Consider the following 11,196-nt stretch of genomic DNA (forward strand, 5'->3'; position numbering starts at 1 on the left):
CTTGGCTAAGACCTTCTTCAATAGGAGCAACTACGATGATATTCTGCACTTGTCGAATATAGGCACAATATTTACCCCAGTCGAAATATTTATGGTAGTGGGTCTCCCATTCATTGTAGAATCTTCTATACTGCTCAGGAGTGGCCAATGTTGGTCCTGCATAAGTCCCATATCCATAGCCTGAAAAAGCACCTGAAGATACATGGTGTTCGTGTCCGGATGAGGAACCAGCATGATCTGAACTTCTGTACTGCTCTGGATTGGCAAATGATTGTCTTGCATAAGTCCCATATCCATAGGCTGAAGATGCATTTGAAGATACATGGTGTCCATGTCCGGATGAGGAACCAGCAAGATCTGAACTAATGCACATTGACTCCATGCTACTCATCAATGCATCAGTAGCACTCGGATTGTGGGATCGCCTACCCCTCCGACTATAAGACTTTGGTTGTGTGCGAGCACCATGATGACTATCTTGGGTTGCATGTGTAAATGCAGTCTCCTCTGTGAAATGTAGTGGTACATAAACCATCATCAGCAGTAACAGCAGCAGCACCATCCTTGTCTTGATCATCATCACTATCTGGTTGAGTTACGCTATATGTAGCACCTGATCTCGTCCTCCTAATATCGTTATCATTGAAGCTATCATCATCCTCTTCCATAGCTGATGGTGCTTGGGTTTCATCATTAACAATATTTTTAAAATCTTCATTTATATCTCTAATGAGGTCATCTATAATGGGATCAGGTGTGGTTTCTCGTCGATCTTCAGATAATTTGTCCAACACTAAAACATTTTCAGCCTCCTCAATCCATCCCCTAACTGGATCTTCCTCGTCGAGTATATGGGTGATGTCAATTGGGTTGACATCAATATCATCCCCTGATTTCTCCAATTCTAAATATTTCATCTTCAATTTCATGTTGTAGTGCACATACACTAGCTTCTCCAGCTTCTCATAAACGATTCCGAGGTTTGGTGTGTATCAATCCGAACGTATTCCAGTTACGTTCGTAACCACTTGAGGATGCCGTGCATGATAATATTTTCATTGCGATTGGCCTCAAGCTTGGAGCGCTCCATCCATAGTTCATCCACCAATCAGCTGTACGAAGATAATTGCAACATTAGGAGTTTGAAATAAATTTGAAATACAAGGATAGCTGATTAAGCCTAAATTACCAAGGTGTTGTGTTTCTCTAGCATGGATAGCTAAATGATTAGCAAACCTTTGAGTGGCCTCTCAGAAGTACTTTACCTATATATATTAACATATTAATATTCCACTCAATGTATCAAAATATTAATCAATGATTCAATATGTAAGTTTAGTAGACTACTAACCTCTTCAACTGCATCTTTGGCCGAATTAATATTAGGAGCTAATTTGTTGGTAACATCCTTCAAAGATTCCATCAAATCTTTCCTAAACCTTAAATTGTTCTTGTAGTGCAGATCCGGATTCAAATAATAGGCTGTACATTGACATTGTTACGTATCACTTATTGTTAACGATTAAATATATTAAATTACTAATAAAGTAACTTATAAATTTAATTGAGAAAATACCTGCTCGATGAAGGTCTTGAACCAAATTATTTTCCCATCGACGATTTATAATTTTCAAAAATGCCTTAAATGACTTTGGGTTATCCTCTTCTATCTTTTGTTTGACAACTTCCATACAATGCACTATATTTCCCATCGTCTGTGCCTTATCACCATCAACGACTTTAAGTATCACAAATAGTGGTTGCATAATCTTAGTAAATCGGTATATCCTTTCCCAAAACTTTGTTGAGGTGATTAGATCTTGAATAGTTTTTCCAATTTTAGTGGTTTCATATCTACTACTGAACCACTCATTAGAGGTGAATGACTTAACTAGCCCTTCCGTTTTTGAATACTATCAAGTGCAATATAATTTGTTACAAACCTTGTTGCTGCGGGCCTCACCAAGTCACCGTTTGTGTACTTTCTCATCAATGCCAACACCCAGCTGTGATTGTAGATGAAATTGGTGATCATCTTGGCATCAGAAACCAATGTCTGCACTTTATTCATTTCACCAATGTCCTTGAACATCAAATCAATACAATGGGCTGCACAAGGTGTCCAGTATAAGGTGGGATACTTCATCATAAGTAAAGTACCAGCCTTTTTGAAATTGGAGGCATTATCAGTCACAACCTGGACAACATAATCTGGCCTAACTTCCTGAATAACTTCATCCATTAATTTAAACAAATACATTGAGTCTTTGATATCTGAGGATGCGTTGAAAGACTTATAGAATATTATTTTTCCATCACTATATATCAGAAATTGATGATGGACGTCCTCGTCGGTCCACTCCACCCATCACACATGATGATCACTCCATATTCAGGCCACTTGTATTTAAACTCTTCAATGTATTCATCCACCTCTTTCACAATAGTATCTAAGTATGGCCCTGCAATTTCATGGGGTGTGGGTGGCTTCACATTTTTCCCACATGTTTGAATCTCCTTGACCATAGCCTTGAAGTACGGATCTTTAGCTTTGTGAGGTGGAATCATAGAACTGTGGAACCACTTAGAGATTGCTTTCCCAATTTTCTTACTCAATGTTTTTGGTTGGAAAGCCTCTTCAATCCTTTGTTGCCCTTCATCATGATGTTTATATGGTGCATCTCTCATATCTCTAATTTCTGGGCTCCTTTTCCCCTTACCTTTACCACTGGAGGCAAATTTGTCAAACATGCCCTTTACAGTGCCTCCAATATCTACACTTGGACGACTTTAGAGCCAGAACCTTGTTCATAAACCATCGGGCCACCACGCCTAGGTCCTACAGATTGACTTCTTCTCAGTTGTTTTGCTATCCATTGTTTTTCTTTTGCTTCCTCCCTTGAAATATGCATCGCTCGTGCAAGCTGTTGATCTTCATCCTCTGCCTCCATATCAGATCTTTCATAATCCTCATGATCCCTTAGATTCTCAACCAATCTATCTTCTTCAACAGCTTTCTTTGCTTTATCTCTACTTCCCCTTAAGTGCTTCCTTCATTGCTTTGCTTATTTCATCTGGGCACTTGTTACATTTGGCAACATTAGAAAATCCTCCAGCGAAATGTTGTTTATGTCTGGTAATTCCACCTCCTAGGTGGATAGTATCACAGTAATTGCATTTTGTACACAACCTATTGCCTTGTACTTTCTCGGCTGTAGCCCATCCAATATCCTTAGTCAGTTCTTTAGGAGCCATCTTCCTACAAAGATACATAATGAATCTTAATATGCATTTTTATTGATTTAGTATTTAGTACATAATAACATTTTTTTAGAAGCTAAAATGAGATGCATTCAAAGAAAAAAAAAGATTTTTTTTTGTATTTTTTCAAATTTACATAAACTTGAAATGCACAATTTTTTTGGAAAAAATTGTGCATCTAATTTTACATCATGGTCATTGGCCAAGTAAATTATATATATTTTTTAAAACTAAAATGAACTGAATTTTATAAAAAATTGTATTTTTTTAGTATTTTTCTTATTTTTTTATTAATTTTCGAAATAAAAAAAATAAAAAATACAAACTATTTAGAAAAATTAAAATTTTTTATAGAAGTTGTAGATAGATTAAATGTTTTTTAAGAACATATAAAAAATCAACAAAGTGTGGACTAATATATTTGTGTTGATCTAAGAAATAAAAAAAATTTGAAAACCTCACTTTTTCGGGGAAAAAATGTGGGTTTCATTTGAAATCATGTATTTAGTAATTACAAGTTATGACATTATTTTTAAGAGTTGAATGAACTAAATTTTCTAAAAAAAAAAATTTGGGACCGTATCGTACTGTATCGATACGTATCGGTTCGATACTGTATGATACGTACCGATACTCACGGGAATTTTCATATTTTCAAAAGTTCGTATCGCAGAGTATCGTATGTATCGGTACCGATATGTTATGGCACGATACGGTACTACTGATACACCGATACACAAAAGAGGGCCCAAAATTTCCTATAGCGTATCGGTATGTATCGTGCCGATGCCTACCGATACCGATACGTATCGGCCGATACGGCACGATACGCACCGATACTTAAAACCATGCTTAAGGTATGACAAGTAATAACATAAAAGTGTCTGGGTTGGTTGGTCTCAGGTTAGATTTTATTTGACTTAGTTTTTTTTTTACATGCAACCAGATAAAGCTTTTAATTTAGAAAATTTGGAAAATTAATTCGATCCCATCTAGAGTTGCACTAGTTATTTATAACTCTGATATACTTAAGTAAAAATGTTGCTAAACTTATGTTCTGTATGAGTGTTTCTAGGTTGTAAATGTCTTCCCCCTCTCCACCCCCGGCCACCTCTCTTATTGGGGAGCACTTTTGCAGGAGTGGAATGTGTTTGTCACAATGAAATTGGTTTTGTACTTTTGCAGGAGTGGAATGTGTTTGTCAACATGAAAGTGGTTTTATACTTTGTAGGAGTGGAGTACGTTTGTTAACATAAAAGTGTTTTTGTACTTCTTCAATACTGTGGAACCTCTATCTCCATCTCCATCTCCACTTAAGAGGTCTTATCTTTATAATAAGTTAGAGAATAATGTTTTGTAGTTTTCTTTAGGAAGAAGTGAAAAAGCTTGTAGTTTTGCTTTTAATTGGTGAGCCCTTGACTAGGGTTGGGGACCTTCTTTCGCTATTTATTTTTCCTGTTTGTGGCTTTCTGCAGGTAGAAATGGTGAAACCATATCGTGGTTCATCAACATCTTCTCCGGCAGCACTGTTGTTGCCAAACGTACTTCCACTCTCAAAGTGTTCTTAAACAATGACAATAACAACAACAATGAAGATGTAAAATAAGTAAAGGGAGAGGTAAAACATTGTACTTTCTTTGTACTCCTAGTAAAATCATGACATACGTGCTTGCATTGTGTTTCTTTGTATGTTTACTTCGCTTAACATTGTTTAGATCTATGTTGATTCATAGACTCTAATTGATTGAATGGTTTGTACCAATATTTTTCTTCGTATTTCTGCTTTGCAACATTGTTTAGCTATTTGTTTATGGTTGACTCTAACTGAATTTAACATTATAATTGCTTTACTCCATCATTGGTAGGCTTCAAGTATATGGTGGGACTGCTTGTTCTATCGTGCTAGGAGCCCTATTGCTATGCTACAATATTTTGTTTATACTTTCATCTCTCTTACTTATTTTTTCTCTTGGTGCGTCAGATAGGCAATTTGAAGAACATGTTTGTTCTAAACTGTCTCTGGCTCAACTATTTCATATCAAGATACAAACAGATACAAATCCTACAACATTTTTAGTAGTATTAATGCTAGACCATCTTAAGTTACTGAGAGTACTTGTCATGTAATTTGCAGCTCTCTTAAGTTATTGAGAGTACATGTCATATAATTTGCAACTCTCTTTAAATTAATTTTTTTTAGATGAATAAATTAATTCAATACCAAGAGAGAAGAATATAGAAGGAAAGGGGAATAAATGGAAGTGGAAAGAGAGGGGGTGGGATCCCAACGCCGACTAAGCATAGCCTACCAACATGACCAAAACAAAAAAGAAAGCCTACGAGAGAGGCCCTAGAGCCAACTATCAACTACACCAAAGGAAAAGAATGATACATCAATTTGCCGGGGGGGGGGGAGAGAAGGGATATAGGCATACCCTCGGAGACAGCAGTGAGCTTGTTCCTTGGGGTATCTTTCACAGGACAAAGCTTGATAGAAATAAGCTTAGAGCTAACATCGAAGTAGATGGCTTTCCAAATCGTGTCGAATGAATGGGAATTGGAAGTCCATCTACGCAGATTCTGCTCCATCCAGATATGATTTATAGAGGCATAGAAGACCTGCTTCCCCATAAAACCGCGAAAGGAGGAGCCACCAAAATTCATATTGACTCGGATCCCTTCTCTTCTCAAAGGAAGGATAGTTACGCCGTGCATGATAAGCTTGCTTGCTTTGGTTTATATTTCTATCACGTAGCAATTGATGTTCAAATTTTATTGACACATAATCCATGTTGGCATTTTCTCATTTGATATTTTTTTCGGGTTCTAAACCAAAATAGAATCTACCAATGGAAGTGCCTTTGTTTTGGTCTGTCGGCCTGCTGATTGCCTGATATTTCCTTAGTGTAGCAGCGTTTTTTTGCCATTCCTGCGTGCTGCTGTTGGTTTAAACTGTTCCTTTAGACAATCAGTAATTCTATAGCTTCCCAGAGCTTCTTCTGCAGAGCTGCTTGGCTATGTTGTGGTTCTATGTGACTGCTGCTATTCTCAATACTGGTTGATGAGTTCATGGCTGCATTTGGGACTATACTTGAGGATGGTCTATTTAGCTGCAAGTTGATGTGTTTTTAGGTTACGTTACTTGGTGTTGTAATTAACATAACCTAAAAATATTATTTTTTCCCTTTAGGAATTTTTTTCCCTTCTATTCTTTAACCAGTACCTTTCAGGAAGCAGAAACAGACAATGAGGAAGAAGAGAAAAGAAAAAATGAGGAATCCTTAGATGAGATGCATTGAAAGAGTAAGTACCATTGTGGATGTATAGTAAACTTAAGGTTAATTAAATTACTACTTGGTAGGTATATAGTTGGATCATGTTTCATGTATTTCTTGTGGGGCTAATGTAGCTGTTGTGCTTGCAGAAAATAACAACATAAATACCGTAAGAGTGAGAAGGAGATTATTTTTTTCTGTGTTTCAAGGGAAAGAACTATTTGTCATCCTTCTAGCAAGATTTTTTGTATGAAAATGCGAAAAAAATGCGGGTTGTCATACGTGCTTTGAATTATCTGAATTTTCGATCATAAGCATTTCAAACTGATTTTGTACATATTTTGTATGATTTTCATTCCTACTCGTTGACCTTTTTGCTGATCTGTATGGGCTGGACATTAATTTTGATAAGAGCAGCGGGGTTGCCTTCAGTTCTAATGTCCACCTTGAGGCTAGAAGTGCCTTATGTTCTACCTTAGGGATCAAAGAAATGACCTAGTATTCTATCTATCTTGGATCCAACCTTTTTTGCCCCAGAGCCAGATCCTCCTCTTTCAACAACCTTGTCCACCGCGTGGAAAGGAAATTTGGTTTATAGAAATTAAAAGTCCCCTCCTATGCGGGAAAGCATGTCCTTCTCCATCAGCCTTATCGTCCATTCCATCATTTTTTATGTCTTGTTTTGCTGTCTCCAAAAGTGATTTGCATGAAACTGCATTCCATCTAATTACAATTCTGGATTGGAGACAAGAATTACTCAAATAGGCTTCATCTAATTGGGTGGCAGAAGATTTGCTCACCTAAACTCCTTGGTGGCCTTGGGTTAAGAGATTCTGAGACTCAAAACAAAGACTTACACCTCAAATTAGGTTGGCGGCTTTTCTTTAATGATTGAAGTCTTTGGTCACATGCAGGTTGTCAAAACTAAATATTTTCACAAGAAACTGTTTGACCCCAAAATACTTCAAAGAAAAGGGGACCTTTATATTGGAACAGCATCATCAGTTTCTTACCTATTCTGAAAAAATTGGTGTGTTAAAATAGGTATTGGTATTAAGATGTTCTAATGGAGATTTTCACTTCCAGGACTCCACAAAGGATATTCTCCCAAAGTGGGTGGACATTGATCCACTCTGTAGCTTCTGCCACAGTCATCATGAATGCACTTTGCATGTGTTGCTTGACTGTGAATTCACAGGGTGAATTCAATTGGCAAAAGATGGAGCCTCTTGATTGGAACACACTGATGTTCACTTATTTTGAACTGTAACAGAATGTTTCTCTAGAATTTTTCCTGCTTCCTGTTCTTGGATATTTTTATAAATAGGGATAATTTATTTTTTTATTTCATAAGGACAATCTAAATTTGGGATTACCTTAACTTTGATTTTTATAGTTCTACACTCTAGTAGAAAGTTATTATGCAAAAAATATTTATATATGGATAATGTGAATTCTGTTATTTGGTGATTTTATTAACTAGTAATTCTGTTATTTGGTGATTTTATTAACTAGTAACTCTGTTATATGGTGATTTTATTAACTAGTTTCCATCGTTTGGCATTGTCCAGTGTTACAAAAGGTTGCACCAATGGAAAATTTTAGTGAACCTGATATAAATGTTATGCTTGGGAATTTACTCGCTCAACCCCAACGAGGGCGTGACGATAATTCTGGAATTTCTAGCAGTGAAAACAATTGGTCTGGGTGGCTCGAGGAGAGTGTATTCCGGTTACTGGTTCCTGCGCAAAAATTTGGTGGTATTATTGGTCATAAAGGAGAGTTCATTGAAAGAATGTGTGAGGAGACGAGACAAGGGCTCGCATTAAGATTCTTGTTGGTCCTCCAGGCACTTCAAAATGGACGGTAAGTTTTTCTTGCAGGCTGTTTAATTTTAATGGGAACTTTATATTAAAATTTCAATCATGACATTTTAGGTGTTCATTGTATAGTACCCTAATTATCTTTGTTGGCGATCCTGTACATCTTTCATCTAGTGTTCATCTTTTGCTTTGAAGTCAAATTTCAGTTTTACCATTTCATAGGTTCTATGTGAAAATTGTAGTTTGCAATGCAAATATATGTGCTTCCTGCACGAGTGTGATTGTATTTTGAAAGCATTTTATTTTCAATTAATTCAGGTGGCGTGATTGATTGTATTGACTCTTAACGCCCAAAATCTCTTCGCCAATACACCTATAGGCGTGACACATGGCATTCAAAAGAACCAACTTCAAAGCAAAGGACTCGACACCAACTCAAGACACCTACTTAGAAGGGTGAACCGGGGATTTCACACTTATTTGGACTAGGGTTTCATTACACTTGTCCCATCAATGAGGAAAGAAGAACTAAATAAAGGAGGTCAATCTCTCTTCCTCACTCGGCATTGCTCTTTCTTTACAATAACTCTTTATTGTTGTCTAAAAATTGACTTTGGCCTCAGAGAGTTTGCTCCGGCCTCTTTTTTGCAGGACTCTTCCGAAGTTGGCGGTCGACTTTTGGTCGCAACAGTTGGCGCCGTCCGTGGGAACGAAATTGCAGTGATTACCTTTAGATCTGTCTCTGGCAATTAGTGGCAGTGGTGGATCTATTCCAAACGCGGTTTTCGAGTCAAAGAGGAGCAAAAGAGTAACCTCACCGTCAACTACATTTCTCGAGTTTGAGTTTGCTAGAGATCTGGGTCCACCTGAGCGCGAGGAGGACATCCTGATCTGGTTTCCATGCCGCCAAGCATGGTTTAAAGTATTCACCAAGGCACCGGAAGACTTTTCAAACTTGAGATGTTGGCTGGGAGCTGTATGAGCGGTAATGTCCACGTACTGTTCAAAGTTGTATATGCAAAGACGAGTGCAAGCTACGCTTCCGAAACAAAATCAGGGGAGTAATCTTACAAAATTTTCTCAGCCTATCTATAAATTAATTTATTCACTCTATATTTGTTCCATTGATTAACTTAGGTAATTCTGGAGAGATAACTAACTTAGTTTGAACCAACTCAAATAGCTCAGCAACGTCTTTCTGTAACCAACCACTCCGCCCCCAAGCAAGCTCCCGACAACCGACCGCACAACTTCCGAGCATACCATCCCAAAACATAAAGCTAAGCATACCATTCTAAGGCCTAGCAAACCATCCCATCCCAAGGCCGAGCAGACCATCCCAAAATAGACGAAATCAATTTACCGGGCAGATCATCTCAAAATGGAGAACACCATCCTAAAGTAGACCAAACCAGCTAGTGGACCAAACCATCCCAAAATGGATCAGACCAACCCAAAGTGGACCACACTAGTTAGCCGAGCAAACTGTCCCAAAATAAAGCACACCATCCTAAAGTGGACCAAACCAGCTAGCCGAGCAGACCATCCCATTGACAAGGATAGAAAAAAAAGGGGAGTTAACACAAGCTCTAAGCACTTAAGACTAAGATTAGGTGGCAAAAGAGTAACTATATAGATGTTTACAAACGAGTGGCAATTCTGTAAATAGATTAAAATTCATAATGGTGGAATGGCATTTTTGTAAACACCAGAACTATCTATTGTTAAATGGGTTAGTCAAGAAGAGTGGACACAAATGGGAATTTAAATTATCGTTCAAGGCTGGATTTGGAACTAAAAGCAATTGAAGGACAAAGTGGCATAAAGTGGCTTTATACAGAAACAAGGGCGGCAGCACCAGTCTGGTTTTCTTCATCAATAGGACTCCAAACCAAACAAGATTTCAGGTTTAAGTTCCTAACCTTTCAGCCTCGTAGAAACATCCAACAACAGACCTTGTAATTAGATAATGGGTTTAGATTAATTGCTGGGAGCAGATCTGGGCGTTGGTTCACTGACCAGATCTGGTTATGCCTTCAATCATCACTACAGGAGCTTCAAATGGGGCCAAACTCATAGGGTTTTAGTCGCCCTTGGGAGTAGAAGCACGGCCTCAAGTATCAGTCCACAACTTGAAGGAATCAAAGAGTATTCAGCGGACTTATCCTGTGAATCAGGTTGGATTTCAATTTCAAGCTTCTGGACTTTAGGAGCAGCGGTAGTTGTAGGTTCAGTTATGTTGCTAGTGTTACTCCACATCACAGGGAAGAAGAGGGTGGGAGATAGAGAGATCGAAGTTTGATAGGACTGGCTACAAAAAATGAAAGGAGGTAAACAAAGCATAATGGAAGAAATAAAGTGAGATAGATTGATATTGCGGGAATGAAGGGGGGCAGGGAGAGTGATCGCAGAGAAGAAGGGGGAAGGGGATTCTCACTGTGGAGGAGGAGAGAATAAGATAGAGGGGGGGGGGAAGGAGTCTTGTAGGGAGGACGGAGGAATTAAGGGAGAGAAAAGGGGGGAGGGATGACAACCATGCAGACTCAAATTCAGTTCATTCTTTTTCAATCAATTATCCCATAACTTGGGTTACATGCCATATTTATAATAAATGAAAATTAATGCTTCCTAGTTAAAGTTTGAGACTGATAAAAAATAAAAAAAAAATCTCTTAAAATCTAGACTAATAGGATTAGAAAGAAAGGACTCCAATTTGAAATTTCATACCTATCTAGAAATTACCCAAAAATAAAAGATTGCAAATATTCCCAAATAAAATAAAATCCTAGAATATTCTAATAACCTTGAACTGAATCAGTGACTTTGATCCCAAATTG

At 37.7% G+C, this 11,196-nt stretch overlaps 1 long non-coding RNA gene across 1 annotated transcript; it reads left to right on the plus strand.

Moving 5' to 3' along the window:
* Positions 1–4,775: 4,775 nt before the first annotated feature.
* LOC122087554 lies at positions 4,776–10,733 on the plus strand. The gene is made up of 5 exons (XR_006142767.1): positions 4,776–4,879; positions 6,492–6,564; positions 8,108–8,402; positions 8,678–8,900; positions 9,011–10,733. It is a non-coding gene; the product is annotated as an uncharacterized LOC122087554 (long non-coding RNA).
* Positions 10,734–11,196: the final 463 nt, after the last annotated feature.

The sequence above is a fragment of the Macadamia integrifolia genome, chromosome 2 (genome assembly GCF_013358625.1).
Source record: "Macadamia integrifolia cultivar HAES 741 chromosome 2, SCU_Mint_v3, whole genome shotgun sequence".
Lineage (NCBI taxonomy): Eukaryota > Viridiplantae > Streptophyta > Magnoliopsida > Proteales > Proteaceae > Macadamia > Macadamia integrifolia.